The following is a 23,915-nucleotide window of genomic DNA, read 5'->3' on the forward strand; positions in this document are numbered from 1 at the left end:
TGAGGAATATCTCTGAATAGAGTGAATAACTTTGGGGTTTTAGGTCCATTGACACCAGGAATTCTGTGCAGATATAAAGGAACCGCTTATAATGGTAACTGCAAGAGTTCTGGTGTTACCCTAGAGATGTACAGTTCCATTCTTCATCTCTTAGAAATCTGCAGACAAACGGGAGTCTCCAAAGGGTAGAAGGATGAGAGGTACGTAATAAGTGACTGGTGAGCATGGGCTGAGGGAACTGTGTTTTTTTAGACTCAAGGGGCTTCCTGTGCCTTTGCAATCTATAAAAGATTGTTATGAAGAGAATTTTATAAATTATTATCTGGCTGTTGCAGAAAACGAGACGTTAATCATAGAATAATAGATTGGTTTGGGTTGGAAGGGAGCTTAAAGGTAAATAGTTAACTTTGACTTAGCAAATATTTTCAAACTACAGAGACTGAAGTGTTATAGCTGGCTGCTTATGGAAGTTGCAAAATCTGCTTCCCTGATTAATTTACTGCAGGTTAAAACCCAATTGGATGATTTCTAGTAAAGGAACACTATGTATGCTATTTATCCTGCCTCAGAGAAGGGGGAAAGGAGAAGTCAGCCACTTGAAGTCACTGTCAGGTCTTTTGAGTCATCTCCATCTGTATGTTAAGATGAAGAATAGATATTTACAGAGTTGCTGGAGGTTTAAATAACACTACACGGTATCATTTTCTTACCCATCTGTGTGACGGCACCCAAAGATCACACCAGAGCTGCTACAGAAAATCAAATTGGTGTTAATCCTAGTAGTGAATACAGGCCAAGATACCATTCTACAGACAAGATCCTACAAAAATAAAGATGTAGACTCTGGATGTCTTAAGACGTAATGTATTTCCTTATGTACTGAAGGAGCTAGATCCTAAAAAGGGTTGAACACTTGACTTTGTTGAATTGTATGGAAAAGTTTGGAGTCCCAGTAGAGATTGGTTGTTCTCTCCAGCTGTGACACTGTCCTTGCTAAACCAGGAAAGGATCTGTGGTGTTGGTACACTTCTGTCAGAAACTGAATTGTGCCCATATGGACAGGTGCTTTCTGAATTGATTAAGAGGCTAGAAAAATAAAAGCGATGTGTTGAACTCATTTACAACTTTAAAGCCTTCAAACACAAAAAGCAATTCAAATTTCTCAGTACTTTAAAGCAAATTATATCAACATGAAGAGATGCTTTACTTGAAGATTTCTTGTTAAAAAAACCCCACAAGGCCCCAAAAAACCCAAAAACCAAACCCAAAATAAGACTTTTGTATTACAAATGTAAAATTAGTTAAGTGTATTGCAGCATTAGATAAACTTTAACAGCTACATTAAAAGACAACCAATTATTCTTGTGTAATGTAAGATTAATGCTGCCAGTAAACCACTACTAGAAGAGTAAAGTTGCTCTGGAAAACTGCATAGGGAAAGGATTTTATGGAAAGGTTACTTGCAAGCTTAATCTCAAAATATTCAAACATCTGATCCAGATACTATGTGCTGCCCCAGAGTGGGGTTAATGTCCACAGAGCTGTGACAGGCATGAACCTGGTCTACCATATGTTGTCCCTGGGGGATCTTTTCAAAACCTTAAAGTAAATTAAATAATAGGCAAGATCTTTTTTAGAGTAAGAACATATGAGTTTTTATTTCATCTGGAGTACCCCTTTCAAGCTCACTTTCTACTGCGAGGCTTGTTTCATATATTTGATTAGTTCTAGGAGATGGATTTTGACATTTAAAGTATGTGTAATAGAAAGAGAATAATGACATAGTTGGGATTACAGAAAAATATTTGCCCTTGAAAATGGTAATGCATTGTTAAATACAGGTTGCATCATACCTGAGTATAATAAAATAAAAATGGAAATGTGAATGATTGTGTTGGGAATGAATAGTCTCAGAGTGTGACAGAGGAAGACAGAAGATGGGACCTTGGCAATTCTAAAAATACAGCACAGCTGAAAATGCATTTTGTAGCATGGGACCATTGTGTTTCCAAACCCCCAAACAACATGGAAAAGAAGATACCTGAATTAAAAATTTAAAAAATAAAATTGAACTAAAAAAGATACTTGGATTAAATATAACCAATGGTCTTCCAGTCAGTTTATATTTCTCACAAATCCTTGTAGAAGCTTCGCATGGATGTGTGTTGACCCCTCAACTGAGGGATGCATTTGTGTGACTGCTGTTAATGCTGCTGGTCCTACCCAGATGCCTCTGCAGAACCTTCCTACCCTCAAGCAGATCAACACTCCCACCCAATTTGGTCTCATCTGCAAATTTACTGGGGGCACACTCAATCCCCTCAGCCAGATCACTGATGAAGACATTAAACAAGACTGGCCACAGTACCGAGCTCTGGGGAACACCACTTGTGACCAGCCACCGACTGGATTTAACTCTGCTCACCACAACTTTCTGTGCTCAGCTGTCCAGACGTTACCCAGTGAAGAGAACACCAGTCTAAACCATGAGCTGCCAGTTTCTCCAGAAGAATGCTGCAGAAGAGATTGCTAAAGGCTTTACTGAAGTCCGGGTACGCAACATTCGCAGCCTTTCCCTCATCCACTTGCTGCTGTTCTAATGAGAATTTATGAATGGGCTTGGTCATTTTCTTTTGGGTTGAGCTCTCATCCAAATTGTCTCATGCCTACCTGGGGAACAAAATTTACAATGTAATTGTGTGGAAGAAAGTTTCAAATATAGGCAGCATCATATTTGCTGATCTGCATTTTTTTGCTAAGTTTATCATACTAGCTGTCAGGACTAAAGTTTTCTTGCAAATGTGCCTTAATTTTTTTCTATCCTTTCTGGTTTTCAGATGTCCATAATTCCTACTGAATATATATACTGACAATAACTGAATCAACCTAACTCCAAGAGCAAGGAATTACAAGCAGTGAAGACTGCTTCAGCTCAGTTCCCCACAGCCCCAGACAATGAGAAAATGAAGACATTTTCTTCAGCTCTGACACTGTCCTTGTTCTCAGTTCTTTGTGCAGTCATTAAAAGTGGTTCTCAGAATATTTTTATTAATAGGATGTGACTTGGCTGGCCCTGTGTGGAGCCAGGAGTTGGACTTGAGGATCCTGATGATCCTTATGGGTCCCTTCCAACTTAGTATATTTTGTGATTCTATGAAAATGCAGGAATCCTTTGTTAATAAATTTTGGTCAAACTGGAGGAAATTTGGGCTTGATTCTTTGTATCTTGCCCATGTGCTTGATTTACTTAATCTGCTCTTGTATTTTTCCTAGCCTCTGCCGTTCTGGTGTCTTTGTGCTAATGGAGTTCACCCTGCACCTCTCTACTGCTAGATTGCTAACAGAGACATCCCTGGGGGTCAGGAAAATACAGCAGTGGAGAAGTTTATGTTGTGCCTCTGGCAAGCTTAGGGCCACAACAAATGCAATGCATTTAAAGAAATCATTGCCTGTTTGTCATGCTGTAAGCTTCCACTCCTGGTTTTAAAGATGTCTTCCTTGACGCTGAGGGTTTCACCTTTGCAAGGCAAAGCAGGAACTGGCTGTCAGGGTATGTAGCGCAACTATTACCAACTTGTATGTGATGTGCTCCATACTTCTAACCTGCAAAATATCGAAGAAACTCCTTATTCCTTTTCCTTTGTGGTGGGATTAGGGATTACTCAGGACAAAAGATGCTGTAGCCTAGTTGGGTCTCTTCCTTAGTTGGGTATAGCAAGCAGCTGTTTCTGGATCTGCCCTCCTATCCTGTGCCCTTCTTTAATATAGGAACTGTTTTTCCTCAGATCCCAGTGAAGGTGAGACTTGATGCATGGCCTTTTGTAATCCTTTCAGGAAGGGACTTTGGCAGCTCAGTAGCAGGTGTCAGCACATTCCTGGTGCTATAACAACGGTCTTTCCCTCATCTGCCTGTTGGGCATTCCCAGATCGTGACATCTTGTTTCAGTGTGGCACCTATTTTTCCAGGTCCCTAAACCAGTTCTCCCTCACTCTAGAGATCACCAGGTGCCCATAGGCAACTGTTTACCTGTCCCCTGACTCCCAGGCATGTCTGCTTTGCAGTGCCCTTTGTGATTTCCACAGGTGGCCTTTCAGATTTCCAAACACACTGAACTGACCTTGTGTGCTGTGCCAGCTCGCATCTCTTCAAAATACAAAAATGCCTCTTTATTTTCACCTCTCTCCTCTGTAACACTTGTACTTTGTGTCATTCATCCACTGAGAATTCTTCATGAACTTTCAATATTCTTTAAACTGCTGTTTGCACATCTGTCCGATGCTGAAAAATTTCTGTTAAAGCTGCAGGTCTTTTCAAACAAACTGGCTGTCCTGATGATATAGCTACTTATTGTCATCTTACTGATGAAGCAGTGGCTATTTTCTTGATGAAGAGGCAAAGTTCATAACTTCAGAAAATGTGAATCATTTGGTCTCCAAGTGATCCACAATGCAATGTGCTGTTATGTGCTTGACGTGTTTGGTGTCTCGGAGCCCTCTTCTGAGGCTGGTGTCTCAGAACTTATGGAGGCAAATATGGGAGAACTGTAGGCCTCTTAGTGGAAGTGGGCTGGTTCATTTATATATGTGAATATGTATTCTTATATATGCAAATATATTATCTATCATGAATGCCCAATGTCGGCATAGAGAGTCTACAGTGAGATGTGCTCCTAGGAAGAGCTGAAAGAATAATCTTTAGAGAACAGAGACCTGGATGGAAGGAGCCCGAGGCTGTTAGGAATTAAAGGTAGTAGAATGGATTGGGAGGGACAGAAAAATTAAATCACATTGGAACTGGGTGTTAGAGAAAAGCCTAAACCCTAGAATTAAGTGTGTGTGCGCTGTGGGAAGGATCTCTGAACAGACTTGATGGAAAGCAAGAGTTAAAGGATGCATTTTGCATCAAGAATGGCAAAAGTGACACGTGGTGGAACATGAATTTCACTTGGGTATTTCATTCAGTCCTTTGGAAATGCTTTTAAGTGCAAAGCAATAGCAACAGCTTTATTGGCACAATGATGGTAAATAATATTATGTGGCAGTAGACAATGGATGGTTAGCTGAAAGATATATGAATATATAGTGTAAGGGGATACCTAGTCTGGGCTGAATGTGTTAAATATGAATAAGAAAATGGTGCCCTTGCTGTAGATTGTTGGCTCCAGTTTTGTAAATGTTCCAGCTCTACTGGACTGCTTGTGTTCTTTTTCTTTTTTTTTTTTTCAATGTAAGAACTTGCACTGGCATGTTAATCAGCACATCCAAACATTAATCAGTTTTATAGTATCAGTATGATTGTTGTTGATGTCCAAAAATGTATCTTTGGAAGTGATAATGGGTCATGGTTGGGACTCTACACTTTCTGGTGGATACTTCTGCAGGGACTTGCTGCAAAATATCAGATGCATTGCAAAAGATGCTGATGCTGCTACTGGTGTGGTCCAAGTGATAAAACTGACAAACTGCAGGGAAAATGCAGATAGATTATCCCCTCATTTCTCCCCAGTAAACATTCCATTCTGTACAGAAAATTTATGCAAATGTCAATAATAGAGAAAAGAATCTGTCCAAAGTCCATCTAGATTTTTTTATACGGGGTTACTTTTTCCCCCCTAGGATTCATCTTTACTTGAAAATTCAGGGACATTAACCACATGCAAAATGATGATAATGTATTTGCTAGATCTGTGCTTTCTCAATGGGTCACAAAGGAGCTATTCTGCAGAAAACTCATTCCTAAGAAGTGACGCTTTGGAAGGCTCTTCAAAAATAAGTTGTGTTTCACAGAAAATGCTCTTTCCACTTTCATAATTCTCCCACCCCTGCCCCTCTCCTCAGTTAATTAAACCTTTATTAAATTTTTATCAAAAAACCCAGTTTGACTACTTGGAAACTATTTGTCTGAACTGTAAGGAGGAACTCTGTGGGAGAACTTGGCACAAGGAGCAAAGCTCTGCTCCCTGAAACTGGTCCCACTTGACCTCAGGCAGCTTGTGTCTAAGAAGCTTATAGTTTATGTGTTAAATTGGGGCAAAGTAAGATGTAAAGCTGAATGCAAAGGGATGAAGGGGAATAAACTGTCACTGACCTAGGCTGGATGCTGCAGGAATGGATGGCTAATCGGGTATCATCAGATATCTACACACCTGAAAACACTGACTGCCCATTACAGCAGGTCTGGGTTATTTTGCCTGGTGGTGGTGTGGGGTAGTTCCTTCTGTCTGAGGCACAGATTTCTTTTCAGACCTGTTTCCCACTCAACAGGGTACCTTTGATTGGTACTTTGTCATCAAACATGGAGAGAGCCCTTGCCATGGACAGTTTTAGGTTTGTGAACATGCTTTCTGGTTTGCTTAGATGATGCTTTTGCCTATTTTCTTTGTACTATAGAAATTACCTTATTGGTATAGACAAGGATTAATAAAAAGTATCTTCCATTGTACCAGAGGAACTGTGGGAAAGAGGATGAAACTAAGAGGAAGGACTTTGAAGTAGGCACTTTGTTATTTTGGGGTTTTTTGAATGCAGTGCTGTAAGTGGGAAAGAGAAAAGTGTTTCCCTCTGTTTTTCAATAATGAAGGAATAAAATATCTCCAGTGTGTAGTGAGCCTGCTTATATGGGATGTTAGAGCCATTGCTGGAGTCTTGCCTGAGTACAAACAGCAGGATGAGGGTCCCATGGAGCAGCACTGATGTGCAGCCAAAAGAGATAATGGAAGAGTGGAAAGTAGCATCATTTAAAGAACACATCATGAGGCAGTATTAGGAAGTATTTCTACAGATGAAGATAAATTACCAATATGTAGTCATCCCATCAGCCAAGAGGAAAAATAAATTTTACTTATGAGAAATAATAGAGCTGCCCCTGTAGGAATGGTGCAATGCAGGGAGTGAAGTGGTCCTGCCGGATATAGCACAAACAAGAATATAAATATGAATTTATAAGGCAGCCTGAAAGATGTTTTTGATACTCCAGTTCTGTTTTGCCATTGTTTCTCTTTACTGTGCAAGTCAGTCATAATTCAGATTTGCCGTAAGTTTTTGAAAGTGGTTGATCTTCATTGCCCTTGGTTTTGTACAACTAATTAATGGGCATTTGGGGCTTCCACCACAAAGGGTATTTTAACTTTTCAATATGGTGGGATTTTACATCTCTCTTCAGCTGAACATCTTTGGCTTCCAGTGCTGGTACACCTCAGTGGGGCTGGAAAATAAGCTAGATTTTAGTAGTGCTATGCTGCAGGTCTGAGCTCCTTGTTTTCCTTTGGTTTTGCTCTGTCATTTCTCCACTTTGGCAGGTGCTTCTCTTCCTGCTACACTCCACTTCTTTTACTGGCACTGCACCGTTGTTCTTTAATCAGTGCAATGGAGAGGGATTTTCAGAGACATGAAACAACCTAAACACCTACTTGAATTTTTGCTAGGTCTTAACTTGATTTTTTTTTTTTTTTTAAATTATACTAACAAATGAAAATCTCAGAGTCATTAGAAAAGTGGTGGCACTGAAATGGCCTCAGATTCACCCTTGATCCTCTAATTACGCTTTCCAAGATACTATCTCATTATCTAAAACTCAACCGTGTTATTAGTTATATCTCATTTTTGTAATTACAAGCTATGTATTTGTCATATCTATGGAAGCAGAAAACATTAACATTATAAATCTATGGTTTACGCAGCCTCAGCAGGAATGGCTAATGAGCAATTCTTCCTTTCTGTCTCTCAAATCTTAGTTTTTTAAAGCCATTTCAAAGGGAGACGGAGCCTGAAAACACAGTGAAGTGTCTCCTTTAGGCTGCCTTCTTGTTTTCTTATTGAGGTATCTGTGTCTATATTAATAGACCAAGTTAATAAACTTCCTGAATTTGCTTTTTCTGTTCTTAAAATATGTCATTCTTCATCTTGGTCTCGCAAATAAAAATGTAAACACAAATTTCAGAGAGAAGATTAGTGCAATTAAACAAACAATAATCTTAAGCATCTGTTGTCTTATGCTTAACAAGCATCTACTGCACTGTGGAGGAAAGCAGAGCTCAAATTCAGACGCTCTCTTCTTTCACAATTTCTATGCGTTTGTAGTCTGGATAGTGAGCTGAGTGGCCAGCAAAATTTAGCTGTCATAGCTGAGTGGTGAGACCGATCCGTTTGGATTATGAAACATCTTGAGTTTGGTGACTTGGTATTTTTCAGCAGTGGTCTTATTTCACATACGTATTGTACATTGTAAAATCACTATAGGTGTCTCCATGAAACCATAGCCAACCTCCAGTGACAGTGGAGTCTCATGTATGGCTGATGGTCTTCCTTACCCTAAAAAGGGTTTCTCCATGCTTCTGGTGCCCTCCTAAATCACGTTTTCCAAGTCTTTCAATTTATCCTGTGTATTTTGTGGATTGATTATCCCCTGCCCACCCCACCCCCCCCCGCCCCCCCCACCCCCAATCTTCATATTGATCTTGATGTCTTTGTCCCGCTATTATCAGTTGAATTTAGTTCTCAGTGCTGCCTGGATCTCAGTTCCTGTGATACTCTCTCAGCATCCTCTGGACTTCCATGCATGAGCCAGCTTTACTCTAGGTTACGGTTCTTGTTTAAGACTACTTTCACCTTCTTATCTCCGAAATGCACGTAGTGGGGTGTTTTTGTTTATTTGCAATTTTTCCTTATTCCTGTGATTACTAAAAATTCAGTAATCTGAAATCTTGTATTTCAAACAAATCATTATTTGGAGTAGGGAAACTCTGCAAAAGGCAAGTTTTCAGTTCAGAATACAGTAATAAATTACAATGCAATACTTCTTTTGCAATTGTGTAAAGCCTTTAAGCAAACACACAGAATATTTTAAATTACCACTAAGTATCTCCCAGTAGCCCAGTAATTAAAATTCATACTCTTTTGTCTCAAATTCATCCTGGCTATAATGGGTAATATTTAGATCACTTTGTATATGAAAACAACATTGACTTTCAAGAGTTGGTGGATTTGTTTTTTCTGGAAATGATGATGTATTTCATTTTTTGCTTGGGGAAAAAAACAGTGACTGCAATTTACTGGATTTGTTGCTTTTATGACCTGTAGATGCACAGAGTGTGTGTGCCAGCATGCATAATCCAAATTTTATTGTTTTATATAGTTAGAGTAAGAAGAAAGATTTAATACTTTGATGTCATCCATGCTATGAAGGCTTGGAATGAATAGCACGAAAAGGACTGTAGCCACCTTATGGAAACAAGGAAGTTCAATGCAACAGCAATTGCCAATGGCCATAGCATGGTACTGCTGCAGATGTGATTGGTTTCACTTTTCCCTTCAGAGTTTCCAGCTGAGTGTTTTTGTGTCAGTTCAGTTGAAGATCCTGTCATCAAGGGAAGCAACATGCATGTGGAATGGGAGCAGAAATTAAGACTTCTGAAAAAAGCCCAAACCAGCATAATTTGCTTGTAAGGTCTGCCTAAGGAACAGCATAGGGTTGCACAATTTGGCTCAGGATGTAGAGTGCTGTTGGATACAGCATGACCTGGAGTGTGGTTGTCTGAAGGTTTCCTAAGGAATCGTGAAAATTCCTTGGAGTTTTTAAGGTGTTTCCATTTTGAGTGTTGCCACAGTTGTGTTTTTTCCCATCCAATCGATCTTCTGGCTAATGGAGTTCTTTCTTTCAATGACATCACAATTAGCAGTGCTGAAGTAACAGATTCAATTTTGAGGTAATCTTTTGTCTGTTTTCACAGCTTACCTTCCAATTATATTCTGCAGCGTGCTTTGTGTGTGAGGGTAATGCCAATATTATTCATGGGGTGTTCAATGATATGACAAAACATTTCAGCATTTCCGTCTGCCTGAGGCAGCCAAATTTTCAGAATTGAACTTATATTTTCCTAAAACTAAAACCCTATTCAAATACTATATTAAATTGTTCCAGATGCACAGTGCTGCATTGCTAACAACAGCTGTCTGTTCTGGAAACAATAATGTTGGTGCCTAATTAGAGCCTACATTGTAAAAACTGTGTCTAGACCTTATAGAAGATACTGTGATTTCTACAGAAATGAAAAAAAACCCTAGAGGGTATTCAAACTCCTCCACAGGGCCTGAAAAAAAGCTGACACTATTTGATTTTATTGAGTAAATGAGATTAAAAACTACAAAAAATGACGTATTTTATAGTTGTTTCTAAAGGTTCATGCCATGCCAATTTTCCTGGGAGACCTTTGACGGCACTGATCCTGACATCCAGAAACCAGGCAGGGTCCTGTTCTGCTGGCCAACTCTCCCCTGTCTTTTTGTGCTCTTCCAGACTCTGCAAAGAGCAGGGAAAAAAGAGCAGAGCCCAACTTCCAGCTTGTTTGATGACGGATCTTCCCAAACAGATTGTCTGTGCCAATGCTGACACCATCCAGAGCAGTAAAAATAAGATTTGCTCATGCCAGTGTAAATCAGGGGTTGTTTTTATGGGAGCTGGTGGTCCCATGAAGCTCCCTTTGTGCCATCCCACATTGAGCCCCTTCACTTGAGGACTCGGGGGAGCAGCACAGTCCTCTCTCCTGTGCAGCTTGGCTCTGTGGAGACTGAGAGGCCCATGCAGATCTCCACACACTTTATTCATCGAAGCAAGATGTGCTGGAGTCTGTCCATGGCCCTGGGAAAAGTATAGCATAAAATGAATATATTTGAGGTTTACTTTGCTGTGCTCATTTGCTTTCATATCATCTATCTCCTGTCTTTTTAGAAAGAACTCTGCTAAAATAACTCCATTTTGATGAGAACTTTTTTTCATATAGATCTATAGGGAAAAAGGTCTTTTTGTGAAAATCCTTTTGTATATTTTAATTCAAATGAAATTCATATTTAAATCATTCTCTTTAGCTAAAAATGGAAATTTAGATGCTAAACTGAACCAATCTGTCTGCTGCATATGCTTTATCATCTAACTGTCTTGACAACCCTTGTTAACATTTACATAAACTGTACAGGCTAATAATAATGACAATGATGGAATTAGCTCATTACTATCTTATTTTTGTTATATAATTTTAATCTCTGTAGGAAGGAGAGCCACTATATCTTTTGAATTACTCGATGACTCTGCTTTACTATTATTAGTTATTTGTATGCATTTATTTCTCTAGATAGCACAGAAAAGGATGCTGGTTTCCTTGCAGGGTATCTAGAAAGCTGTCTGTTGTGCTTGTCATCTAAATTATTACAAGGTTTAATAATATTTTAGCGTGTTTAACTGACCTTTCTCTGAAATGTATTCACTGCTGAATCTGCTTCACAGTAATCTGCAGAGTAATTGTGGACAACATGATGTTGCATCTCATTCGCTCTATATAAATACTTCAGAAGTCATGTCATGGACTTTAGCAGAGACGTTAGTGAGTTGGTGACAAGCTCCTGAGTAGTCAGTAGAGCAAAGTAACAGGTTGCAGCGTTTGTCCTGGAGAAACGGGTTCAACAGTCATCTTACCACCTTTGAAATCCTGAGTTTTTTAAGTTCCACTGGTCTCCTTGTGCTTTTATAAGAGATGTACATTTAGTGGTTAATATGCTTTTGTATTTTGCTATTCTGACATACAGGGCTTTTTTGCTTTCTGCTTTCTGTATCAGTAATATGTAAAGGCAAATATAGCTAATTTTAATCTTCAATATTTTGCATATGAACTGCTTAAAGTATCTAGAAAGGTATTTATGAAAGTTTCATGACTATTAACCAATGTACAAGAAAGAAAAGACATCAATTTTAAATGGTTATATGAAATATACTCAAGAACTAGTTTCATCAGGTAAAATGATTTATTGAGCTAGTTTTAACTTCTTATTTAGGATTTTTAAGTGAGCAGTAACAACATGTAGTGTTGCAAAAAACCTCAAAAGCTGGTTTGATTTCAGTTTTCATTTCTCTTCTAAATTAATCCTTTTTGAATAATGTGAAGGAGCAAGTCATGTGAGTGGCTGAAGCTTGAAATATCTGTTGTATAATTATAAGAAAAAGGAGAAATTCCCTTTAAACTTCATGCTTAGGGGAACAAAAATCAGTCACACCAAAGTACAGAATTACAGCAATATATTACTAATAGCACAATATAGTATTGTCATGGAGAGACTTGAAAAAAGGGGGAAAATATTTAAAAACTCCTCGGACCACTTTGAATGATGTGAAAGGTTTTCATGCCATAAATTCTTACATACCATACTGACTGGTTTTGATTTGCTTTTTCAAGGTTGTATTGGCCATGCTTATTCTTTTCCTTTTTGCCTTTGTTGAGGACCTTCAAATCCCTCAGCAACCCTCCAGCCAGGAGCCACGGCGAGCCTGCTCCTCTTGCCCCGTGTTGGTGCCTCCAGCTTGTTCCTTTCTATGAGTCTGTTCCCCCCTTTCACATGCTCCAGCACAAGCCTACGTATCCGAGACAAAATGTTGCCATTACATAAGGAATGTGACTTGTACAGTGCACAAGTGGTGTGTGGGTGAAGGCACATCTTGGGGAGAGCGGAGCGATGGGCTGTGTAAAAATAGGCATTGTGGTACGTGCCAAAATGATTAAGTTATATTGTCGACTGAACAACTAAACCTAATCCCCCTTCTCCTGCCCACTTTCCTCCCCCAGCTTCTAATAACTGTAATCCAATAAAATAAATGACACGAGCTGAAAGGAAGTAGAAACTGGCTTAATTTCTGTCACTTGTCAAATATTCAATCATTTTGCCTGCTGTGGATTGCATTGAAAATTGGCCACTTTTTCAAGTTTGTAAAAATATTTTAGTGGGCAAACAGAAAGCAATGGTCAGTTCTGTGTGTGTGTGTAGGGGTGTGTGTGTGTGTATGTATGTATGTATATACACACACACAGATAAATAACAATCGACATGAAGAACCGTGCTTCACTGGCTTATTGAAGGATCATTCATCTGCTTTTAAAATGTGTTAAATAGCAAACAGGGTGGAAATTGCAAATAGAATGGTTGACTGTGGTGAATTAGTGTCAAAATGTGAAGTTGATTAGTCATTTTCCATCAGCTGTAATTATGGAACATTACCACAAATAAATCATGTACACTGGGATATACCAAAAGGTAATGTTATTGATTGCATCTGACATTTGCATAATAAGCTCCTATTGAAATCATACAAAAGGTAATCTTAAATCTTATGTGTTTGTCAGTGTTATGGGTTTATGGTCAAAACATTAAATTAGTTTGTTTTATACTACAGCTGGAATGAAGTTTAATTTTACAGTGTTGGAAAGATGGCTCTATGTATAAGAGGTGAAGTTTGAAAATGTTTCTCATGGTGCACTGATGTGTACAGCCACCACTCCAGACCTTCAGGGTTTTCAGGTACTGACAGCTATCTCCTAGTATTGTGCTGTTTGGCAAAATGTCTTTGAAAATCCAGCCCGTAGGGGCTTCCATCTTGTACAAATCTGGGAACCATTGGTCTGTGCTGCAGCTTTGGAATTTGTGACATCTATTTTCTGTACACATTTGACTTAAAGCCAAAGGAGAGCTGAAACTTTTCAAGCCAGCTGCCATGTTACCAGCCAACTTTGCCTCATCCTTGGAGTTTGTAAATAGAAAGAGGCTCCTGTGTGCCAGGAGTTACCAGTATGAGCGTGGGTTGACTGGGAGAAGTTCACAGTGCTTGGAAGGGGACAGGGAGCTTGTTTTTCCCCTTAAAAAGGCTGATTTGCTAGGATGGGTTACACCATCCCATTAATGTATTTGTTTGTCCTTGAGTCTTGGGTGACCCAGGGGAAACATCTTACTGGATGTGTGCAAGAATGTTCCCTTGGCAGCTGAGGCATTTGATCAATGCCCACCCCAATTTATACCTCTGCCTTGCTTCGCTTCATATTTCAGAGAAGGGCCAATGGTCTTGGTGGAAACAAGGGAGTTGGCAGTCAGCAGCTCGTGAGATGTCCCCACCTCAGGAATAACTTTGGGGTATGTCATAAAGGGATGTGTACTGTATGCAACTTCTGCAAAGACTGCCATGTGGGGTATGTGCCTTGCTGAGCTGCCTGTTTTCTCTTGTGCTGTATGGCCTGCTGATCCGCAGGGCTGTTGCTATGATGGTTGAGCTGTTTCTCTAGCAATTAGAGAAACCTGCTATTTATTAATTATTGGTGCAATAAGGAAAGTTGTGGGGTGGTTTTTTTTTTCTGAGAGATCTATCATTATAGGTTAATTGTACTTGATAGACCTGTATGTGATTACACAGTTCATAAATTATTTAAAATTCCCACAGATTTGATGAATTTGGCTATTGAGGATCTTGGGGGGAGCAAGGGAGACATTCAATGGTTTGTTTTGCATAAAGAAATGTAATTCTAATGCTTTGCTGTTCCTGTTTGTGGTGCGTTTGCCTGGTGTCTATTTGCAAAATCAGAGTCAGTGGGCCAACACTTAAAATCTTTGAGAGCCGGGAAAATTGCTTCTGACTTTATGAAATCAGCCTGGGAGGGATGAAAAGCTGCATGAAAACAAACACAGGAGTTAGTTAACCTGTTATTTGCAGATTGACTCTGACATCCTGGCCAGAGGCTAGTGTGTACACAAAGCACCCCTAAAACACAGACTTAAAGCGTATCCCTTACCAATCTAACTTGCCAGCAGAGGAGAGAACTCGCATGTGGCATAACTCACACATGGCTTCTCCTTCTTGTAAATATTGTGGTCATATGAGGATTTTTTTCCTTAGCTCTTCTCAATGTTGTCTTGGTTAAAAGCACATGACTGACTCATTCCTACATCTGGGTATTGACGTCACTATGATGCACTTTTCATATCTAGCATGAATGTTCCAGTCCCTCCAGTAGGGAATTTAAAATGAATACATGATGCTATTTATTATCGATGAGAAGTAAATGAACTAGAAAAATGACATTCATGGGCTTTCCAACTCATTCTCCATTGTGTTGGAACATATTGGACATCAGAGCCTGTCAACACAGTCATCTGAAAATGTCTCCTTCAGTGTTTCACTCCTAAGAGCCTGAATTATTCATCAGAGACTTTACTATGTTAACATATTCTGATGATCACATTGAATTTAATTCCAGTGCATGAAAAAGCAAGTTCACTGTTCCTGTTTGCATAAAAACAGATAAATGTATTAATGCTTTATCAGCCACCCTTCTAAATCCATTGTAGCAAGTCATAGGAGAAGGAATCACAAAGTAGTATCAGATCACGTAAAATAAAAACGTTCCAAATAGCAGAGGTGATCATGAAACACTAGTGAAGAAGTTTCTAGTTCTTGGATCAGTGGTATGAAATAACAGATGTCTGGATTTAGGAAGCTGGAAGTGTTTTATTCTCTGGGATGGGGAGTCTGCAGCAGGATGCCCTCTGTGCTCAGATCCACATGTGCAATGAATGTCACAGCCCTGTGGAATGGGGAGTTGGAAGTGCCCTCGGCAAGAGCAAATACTTAGGAGCACAGCAGAAAGCACTTTTGAAGGTCTGAAGTTCAGATTCAGTTATAGCTTGCTAAAAAGTGGCAGGTTTATTTTCTAGACTTTAGGGGAGTTGTGAGTTTTTTTATTTGAAGACAAAATAAATGTATCCTAAAAAGTTTCTCGGAGCTGATGTTCAGGGACTTCTTTAGGACAGGCACTGTGACAAGGGGCATAGTAAAAACGTTGGTCTTTTTTCAGGGAGGGGAGACGAGAAATTCAGTTCTGTTGAGTCAGTGGGCAAAAATGCACTGATGACTTATACTGAAACCTGATCAAAAGTATTATAGTTATAGGGCTATTTACAAGCTTAGAAACAGAATTTCAGGGTTAACATGTATATAACTGTGGATGATGTTGTGGATTTAGCTCTGTCTATGTAGTATTGTTTAACTTACAAAACGGAGGTTAGCTTGCTGGAGCAAAGCTCTGAGCCAGAATCCATGCAATTCATCAGCTTTGAGTGCTCACTTGGAGAGAGATGATGATGATTGTGTTTCTGTGCATTCAAAATGTTTGTTTTCGTGTAGCCGTAAAGCATCACGATGGTCATTTCCCCATCAGCTCAGAATTGACATCTCGTGTCAAGGAAAATTGTGGTCCTGCTGAGATATCTAACTGTGTGGTTACATAGAAAACAGGAATAATATTTCTGACTGTTCACATGCTCTTATGTTCTGGGAGAGGACCAGTGCTGTTGACAAAGCTAAATATATAGACATAGCCTGAAAAGAATCCAGGAAATGCATTTTGAATCCCAAGTGCCTTTCAAATGACTGAATGCAAAAAAACTTAAATAAATCTTAACATTACTGGCATCATTTAAATGTGGGTCAAGTATGAATTTATCTTAGATATGAAATTGAAAGATAAGCATCAAGTAGGCCAGACGGCAGGATTTTGGGTTGTGGGGTTTTTTTGATTGGGTTTTCTTTCTTTCCTCTGGCTGTTTTCTTTCATTCTGTTGGATTTTGGTCTGAATCAAACTGAACCATATTTAAAAAAAAAAACCCCAACCTTCTGTGATTTGGAATTGCTTAGAAAAGTTTATTTAAGACATCGCAGCCCACTGGCCTTTTTGAATAAGCTGTATCCAGTGACTCTGCGGCTGACAGAAAGACAGTTTAGAGGATGTCATCAGAGGGAAAAGGGGCTAGGTTGAGTATAAATTGTCTGACACCATAAGGAGCCTTGTCTCTTGTCCATTTGTCTCTTCCCTGATCAATTTTGAAGGCCTGTGTTGTTGGTCATATGAATCCCATCCATGGATCTGATGGTCTTGTTGAAGCCTGCGCTTTCTAGTTCACAGCTGGAGCAGGATTTTTGTGTCTGCTGGCCACTCAGGAGCCATGGACAAGGTGTGCCCACTTTTCCCCATCCAGAGGCAGTGTGCTTGGGCTATCAGCCTCAAAAAGCTGAGCAAAACAAAACTGTCCAGTGATCTCCAGGGAGAAATTCTTTTATCATAACAGTGGCTTTTCCTACTAACTTCTATTTGACTAAGCAAATCAGCACCATGGTAATTACAATCTATTTGTTTTGGAAACTCTTTATTACTCTCTTGCCACTCAGCAAGCCCAGGCTTTTGATAAGTATATTGAAAATACACATATAAGAAGCATTAGAGGTCTTTGCATGTCTTAAGTACTGCGATTCAGCTTGGAATATTAAAGGAAAAAACTGTTTTCAGATTTGCTGCTTAGGGCTACGTGAGCATTTTTGTAACAGGAACATTTATGTAAAACCAACTTAATTTTAACTATTCATATTTTGTGAATGTAAAATTCAGCATATATATTTGATTATTGTTGGGAAGGGCTGCTGTATTGTGCTGACTGTTAATGATTGCATTGGTATTGCACCTCATTGGTAACAAAATCATGAGCGGAATGCATGCCTAAAAATTTGAATGCTGTGTATTTCCACCTAAGATTTTCCAGTGCAGTCCTGTCAAATGCTTTGCAAAAAATTAATAATTAATGCTGAATTTGACACCTTTTTGCATTACCTCTACCTATTTTTCAATCAAAAAATAAGTTAAATTCAGTATCAAAACATTAATTGTATGTGACTGCTTAAACCTATGTGACCTTAGATTTCCTCTGGTATTTAGCTTTGAACAGATTATTTTTTAAAAGCCCTCACTGTGTCTGAAGTTAGTATTTGTAGCACATTTTCATGAAGTTTTGAGAGCCACATACAGACCATGAATATATGTGGTGTGAAGAGGTGGAGAAAAGACCACAGTAGATTTCATAAGACTGTTTTGCAAGGAAAGAATGCAGTAGGCAATATTGAAACCTTTATGTCAAGTAGAAGCATCAAACCCTCAAGCCCTGTGTGGTGTGACTTCTGCCAAAGAAGTATGACAACTCTCAAAACAAAGCAACCACACACCCCCACGTATGCTTTGATGTGAATACCACCTCTGTGACGCATGACGGCTTGTGAAACTCACCACAACCACCCTCTTCTCATTTCAATGAATGATTTTTGGCTTTTTATTTTCTATTTTAGTGTTTGGAGATTGTTAGTTTTGAGTTCTGCTCCGTTCACACCTGACTTCTAGTTTGCTCTCAGACTTTCACAGCTTGAACTGCTCTGCCACTCTCATCTTTAAGATAGTGGGTTTTTTAAAAGGGTGTTTTAAAGGTAATTGTTGAGATGTGATCTTGTGCACGAAGACTTGTTTGTCTTAGAATTTCACATAGTATATTCTTGGAAAAGAAGGGGTGCCAGCAATATCTCCCCTTTAAATTTGGTGTTTGCAAGGTGAAGAACTGAACCAACAGCCATCTCCTTCCCAAGGGCCAGAGTTTTACCTCAAGATGGGAACAACTCCTGGGACAACTGACACGAGGACTCTTAAGGGATGCAAAAGCCAAACAAATCAAACCCAAACTCCAAATGAGTAAAAAGCCCCCTGTTCTCAGCTTTCTTGTCAGCATATTGCTTTCTAGGAACTTCCTCTTCTGTGCTTTGCTTTGTACAAGAATAACCAAGTCTTGAAATAGGGTTTTTTCATATATTGATTTTAACTGCAAGTTTAATATATGACTATTGGATAACATATTCTAGGAATATAGTGTTATGCTAAAATATGATAGATAACTGGAGTTTGATGCATAACATCTATTTAAAGTAGCCGTGTCATTTATTGGAGCTGAGATTGTACTGAAATAGTTCTGCAGTTGCATTATCATTTCTGTAGGCAGACCTCTGATCTAGAAAATGAAGTGAGTGCTATTTTGGAAGAAAATATTCTAAATACTTTCCTCTTTTTGAATTACAGGGGGATAAAAGGGGAATACTTCCCTTGTGAATCAAAGGATATTTATTTCTCAAGTATTTTGGGGCTTGCTTTTCTTGAAGCTTAAAACAGAGCTTTGAGAGTTTCTCACCTTAACAAAATTCTGGGTTTTTAAAAACTGAAAGATTTCTGATCCTGACAGTTTTTCTTGTAGGGCTATTTTTGTCCAAACTGTGATTTTTCAGCAAATGTGCACCAGACCTCTTCTGCAAATCCATAGCTCAGGTTTAGCAGTTCTGAACAAAACGTGTGTCTGTTGGCTCTACACTGTGGTAGTCCTTCACAAATCATCCTGATATCTTAAAAGCTGAGTTCCATCTCTGAAATTCCATACTGTTGGTTTTTATATAGAGACTTCTAAAGCTGATTCAAAGTAGCTATAAATCAAAGCCGCACACTTTGCGTTTCTCTCTCAAAGGTGGCTTTGGAAAGCACCTACTTGCAACTCTGGCTGTTCAAGTTCCACTGACTACAGCAAAGCACTGAGACTTGAAAGTTATCCTGAGCATCTTGTCTGTGCATCATAGCAGCAACCAGTCACTATGCCTGTGATGCAGGTGGTTCTTCCTTTACATGCATCTTCATCTACGCTAGTCTATGAAGAATTCTTGGCTACCTCTTTTCTGTGACTATCTGAAGGACTCTGAATGTGCAGAGGAAGATGAGCAGGGAGGAGACAGGGAGAGGTCTGCTCTGTAAAACATGTCCCTGCAGCGTCAGTTAAATACAGATCTTAAAGCACATACAGCTGTGTTCTTGGGTTTCAGAGAGTCCCTAAAACTTCTGCGAATAGTTTTGTTTATTTGGTTTTTTTTTTTTTACCCTTGGCACCTCATATGCTGCTAATAACAGGAGCCAGCAAGGTGCTGCTATCTGCAGTGTGATTTTTGACAGATCTTTACAGAGGTTGAAAAAACTTGAACTCTACTCTACATCTCTCCTTCCTTTGGAAGCAAAAGGGCAGTTAACCTATTATATTTGTAAATGTTTTAGTAAGAAATAGTTGGGGAACTTTCCTAAAGCTCCAAGCCACTGGGCAAAAGTCAGCTAGTGTGTGAGGGAAGAATTTGCTCAGACTTTAGCTGAGACAATTGCAAATCTAATCCTGGTTCTGACTAAAGACTTAATGTCTGACTAAAGATATATTGTCCATTACATGATTTTTTTTTCCCCAGTAAAAAAGTGTGATGTTTCATAAATATCTATTGCATTTACTTCATTTGGTGATTTTTAGGGAGAAATATTCTTAACAGCTTAACAAAAGTCAACAAAATTTCTGATTAAAGCTCTTCTACAGAAAGATGCTTTCTGCTAACTTTTCATTTTAGGAGAAGAAAAAGGGAATAAGTCCTGCATATTTATCATGGTTTAGCCCAAGCTGGCAGCTCAGCATCATGCAGCCAATTGCTCACACCCCACCCCCCCATGATGGGATGGGGAGGAGAATGCGAAGTTGAAGGCAAGCCTCATGGGTTGGGATAAGGACAGTTTACTGGGACAGCCAATGGAGGGGGAAATAACAACAGGACTTACGACAGAATGTGCAGAACTGGTGATACTGCTAGGGACCAGAATTGTCCCTTTTGCTTTAGTCATTTTGAGGCACAACATTTAGGGAAAAAGTTGCTTTAGTTTTTAAACAAGCTTAGACTTCAAAACATGGTTTGGTGCAGGGATATGTATACTGTCCTCAGAGAAATAAAAAAATCCCCAAACCAACCATGAAGTTTCAAATTGCACCAGGTGAGGTTTGGGTTGGATATCAGGAGGAATTTCTTTGCTGGGGGGTGGTCGAGTATTGGAGCGGACTGCCCAGGGAAGTGGCGGGTTCACCATCCCTGGAGGTATTTAAAAGGCGTGTAGATGTTGTGCTTGGGGACATGGTCTAGAGGTGGACTAGGCAGGGTAAGGCTGTATTGGACTCTGTGATCTTAGAGGTCTTTTCCAACTTAAGTGATTCTGTGATTCTATACACAATGCAGCTTCCTGCTGAACCACACAACTCAGACTGTACAGCTCAGACCCATCCCCAAACTGGACCATCCCAGCAGCACGCTGCCTCTCCCTGAGAGGCATGAAGGTTTCATGAACTGTTGCACCAAAGCCCCTATGTCTCTGACATAAAATAGTTATGTATAGGTAGTGTGAGAAATTTTTTAGGCCTTTTCTTCTTGGTACTATGGAAACATTTATTTATAATTTTATTTTAAGCTCTCTAAGCAGTAAGTGACAGTGTCCAGTAAACTGCACATGGGTTAGTGCTGCTAGCTGTGCAGTCAGGGAGAGGTTCGAAAGCTAGGGAAGGCTGCTCCTAACAGCCCAGTGGAGCTCTAAATACTATTGCTTATTTCAATAGTAAGATGGGATCTTTGGAAGGTGCTTAGGAAATATATTCTGTAGGTCAGAGTTGGTTAAAAAGAAGCTGGCAAGGAGAAGGTAGGGATCTGCAAAGCATTTGATTGTACTATAGGCTTTAATATTTCCCTGGTCTTATTTCAGATGCTTGGAGTCACACTTTGCTTGCTCAGCAAATAGTACACAAAGTGATCATTAATCAAAGTAAATAATGTGGTCATAGCAGGAAACATAAGGCACTGAATGCAGGGAGAGTTTGCATTGGTTCCAGGGGATTTTGGACAGATGGGTATCATCACTGCAATGTAAATAGATAAGGTTTCAGGTTCGTGATTAGTTTTACAGTTCACCTGAGTTGTGGTAATGGTATACGAGCCCTTAGCCTCTGGTAAATGCTGCTGGTTTTTAAAAGCTTTTTTTCTTTACTGCAGTCCAAAATCCTGCATTCACACAGCTACCGTTTCTCAGGCACTGGTGGGCTGCAGGCTGGTAAGATGCTGTGGCTGCAGCGCATGGGTGAAGGGCTCCTGGGAAGACTCTATATAGCCAAGACTAGGAAATGGAGGGGCTGTCACACAAGGTCTCCACTTGCCATTTTCACCAGATCTTCAGGGTTTATGTCACACAGAAAAAATATTTGCAAAGAATCTAATGACATGATCTCATGTTTAATATTTTAATAGATAGGCAGGTTGTGTGTGGTACTAGGGTGGGCACTGCTGTATCTGCTGTAGAGAGGGAGGAAGCCCCGCTAAACCAGCAAGAAACATTCCATACCTGAGCTGAGGGCATTGGCACCTTAACAAAGAAACCCTGTTTTACCTCAGTAGCAGTAGTCCTCACCACAAAGAGACTGAGCTGTGAGCTGGTTGCTTTAGCACTGGGGGATGATTTTTTTTTGTGTTCTGTGTCAATAATGTTTTCTCATTTTCTCTTGTTATAACTTTGGAGGAAAAAAATTGTGTTTGAAGTGATGTAACTGGGTTGTTTTTCCTGGTGATAGGGTTGGTGGGAAATTGCAGCTGCTGGGTACTCAAGGATCTGGTGATTCATAATCTTGGGATCCTGGGACATCTTAACTCTGGGATCCTGGGACATCTTAACTCTAGGCTCCAGGGCAGGAAGCAGGTAGTGCAGTCAGACTGCACCATGGGCTGACATGAGAGCTGGCTTCACAGTGAAAAAAGGAAGGCAGTGAGTACTGGTGGGTGATGACAGGTAGGAAAGATTTGCCTTACTACATGGTGTGGGAAACTCAATCCCAAGTGAATTTGTGGCATGCTTAGATTTAAACCCAGAATCAGCAAAATCTAAGCACTTGGAGTCATAAAGCAGTTTAGGTCAGTAACCTGGTTCTGGCCTGGTCAGAGTCAACCTCCCCAGTCAGTCATCACAGGTGAGCTGAGTTATCCAGGACTGTTTCCCCACCACCTGACATCACTCCCCCATAAAAGGGGCTGGCTGGGGAGGGGCATGGGCTGGGTCTCTTCTGAGCTGTCTGAGTGTGGCTGGAGTGTCAGGTCAGTCCTCATGTCATGCAGCACTCTGTAATCATTGGGTCGGTAAGGTACTTTGTGTTATCACTGGTTGTGAGTGTAATTGGCTGTTATTTTTCCCCTTTCACAGTGATTTTGTCAGTAACTGTCCTTATCTTAACCCACGGAGGCTCTGTCTCTTTCTCTGGGAGTGAGTGGTGTGTGGTGCTCAGCCACTGCTTGGGGATGAACCACCACAGTCAGACAGGGCCTCTGGAGTTCACTGGTCCACCCCCCTGCTGCAAGCAGGAGGAAATTAGATGAGTTGTTTTAAGGCTTAATCCAGTTGAATTTTAGATTCTGTCTAAGGCTGGAGAGTTTTATCCTTCATTTTTTGTGTTTATATTGTGTAATTAAGGAATCTTCTCTTACCTTGACCACATCTATCACAGAGTGAGAGAGGTGTTGTGTTTGTGTGTTATGTTGTATGGTATGTTTGTCCCTAACTGTGCAGAACTGAGCATGTTTGATGATCAAGGCATGAGGTAGAGAGCTGTGGTCTGGGTTGTATCCCTGCCTCCTAGACTGGCACTGTGTGAGGCTGAGCAGGTTGTTTAATTTTTATTGTGCTATTGTTTCCTCCCCTGTAACTGCAAAAGAAATCTCCATTGCTTGCAGAGGATTTAGAGAATCCAGGTATGTTAAGAGTGGCTGACTCAGATCCCTCTGCAGGAAAACCCTTAGAAGGGCTATACAGAAGTTTTAGAGGACTGCAGCTGGTGTGGCATCCACAGAAGGTCTTTTGGCACAGACCCTGGTTTGAATGAGCAGAAAGGGCCTGTACAGTGGGAATTGAGCTTCTATGGCTTGCAACCCACCTGCTCCCCTGAGTAGTGCTGATGGTGGATGAAATGTTTTTGTGTTTTCCTCATACAAATCCGCGTATGAAGGTCTCCACCTTGAACCTCACACACATGGAAAATTATTGTGATAGTCTGGGTGGTCAGCTCTGTCTAGGATTTGCTATTACGTGTTTGACACTCCATAATGCATCAGCTTCGACTGTTAAAAATAGTGTCAGCACATGCAACTGCAAGAAGGCCTCTGCTTTCTGCACCAGTGGAGACGTGCTAGCAGGCTGCTCTGGGACTGCAGCACTATTCACATGCAAATGCTTTTTGTCTTACCAAACTGGTACACTGAAACTCATCGCTGAAACTTTGGCATCAACCCTGTGTTACATCAGTGGAAATTAAAAACCTGTCGGGGTGTGTAGAACTGGTGGTACTGTCAGGCAATGTGATTTCAGTGGAGAGT

Source organism: Gallinula chloropus, assembly GCF_964237585.1.
Source record: "Gallinula chloropus genome assembly, chromosome: 11".
In the NCBI taxonomy this organism is placed as follows: domain Eukaryota; kingdom Metazoa; phylum Chordata; class Aves; order Gruiformes; family Rallidae; genus Gallinula; species Gallinula chloropus.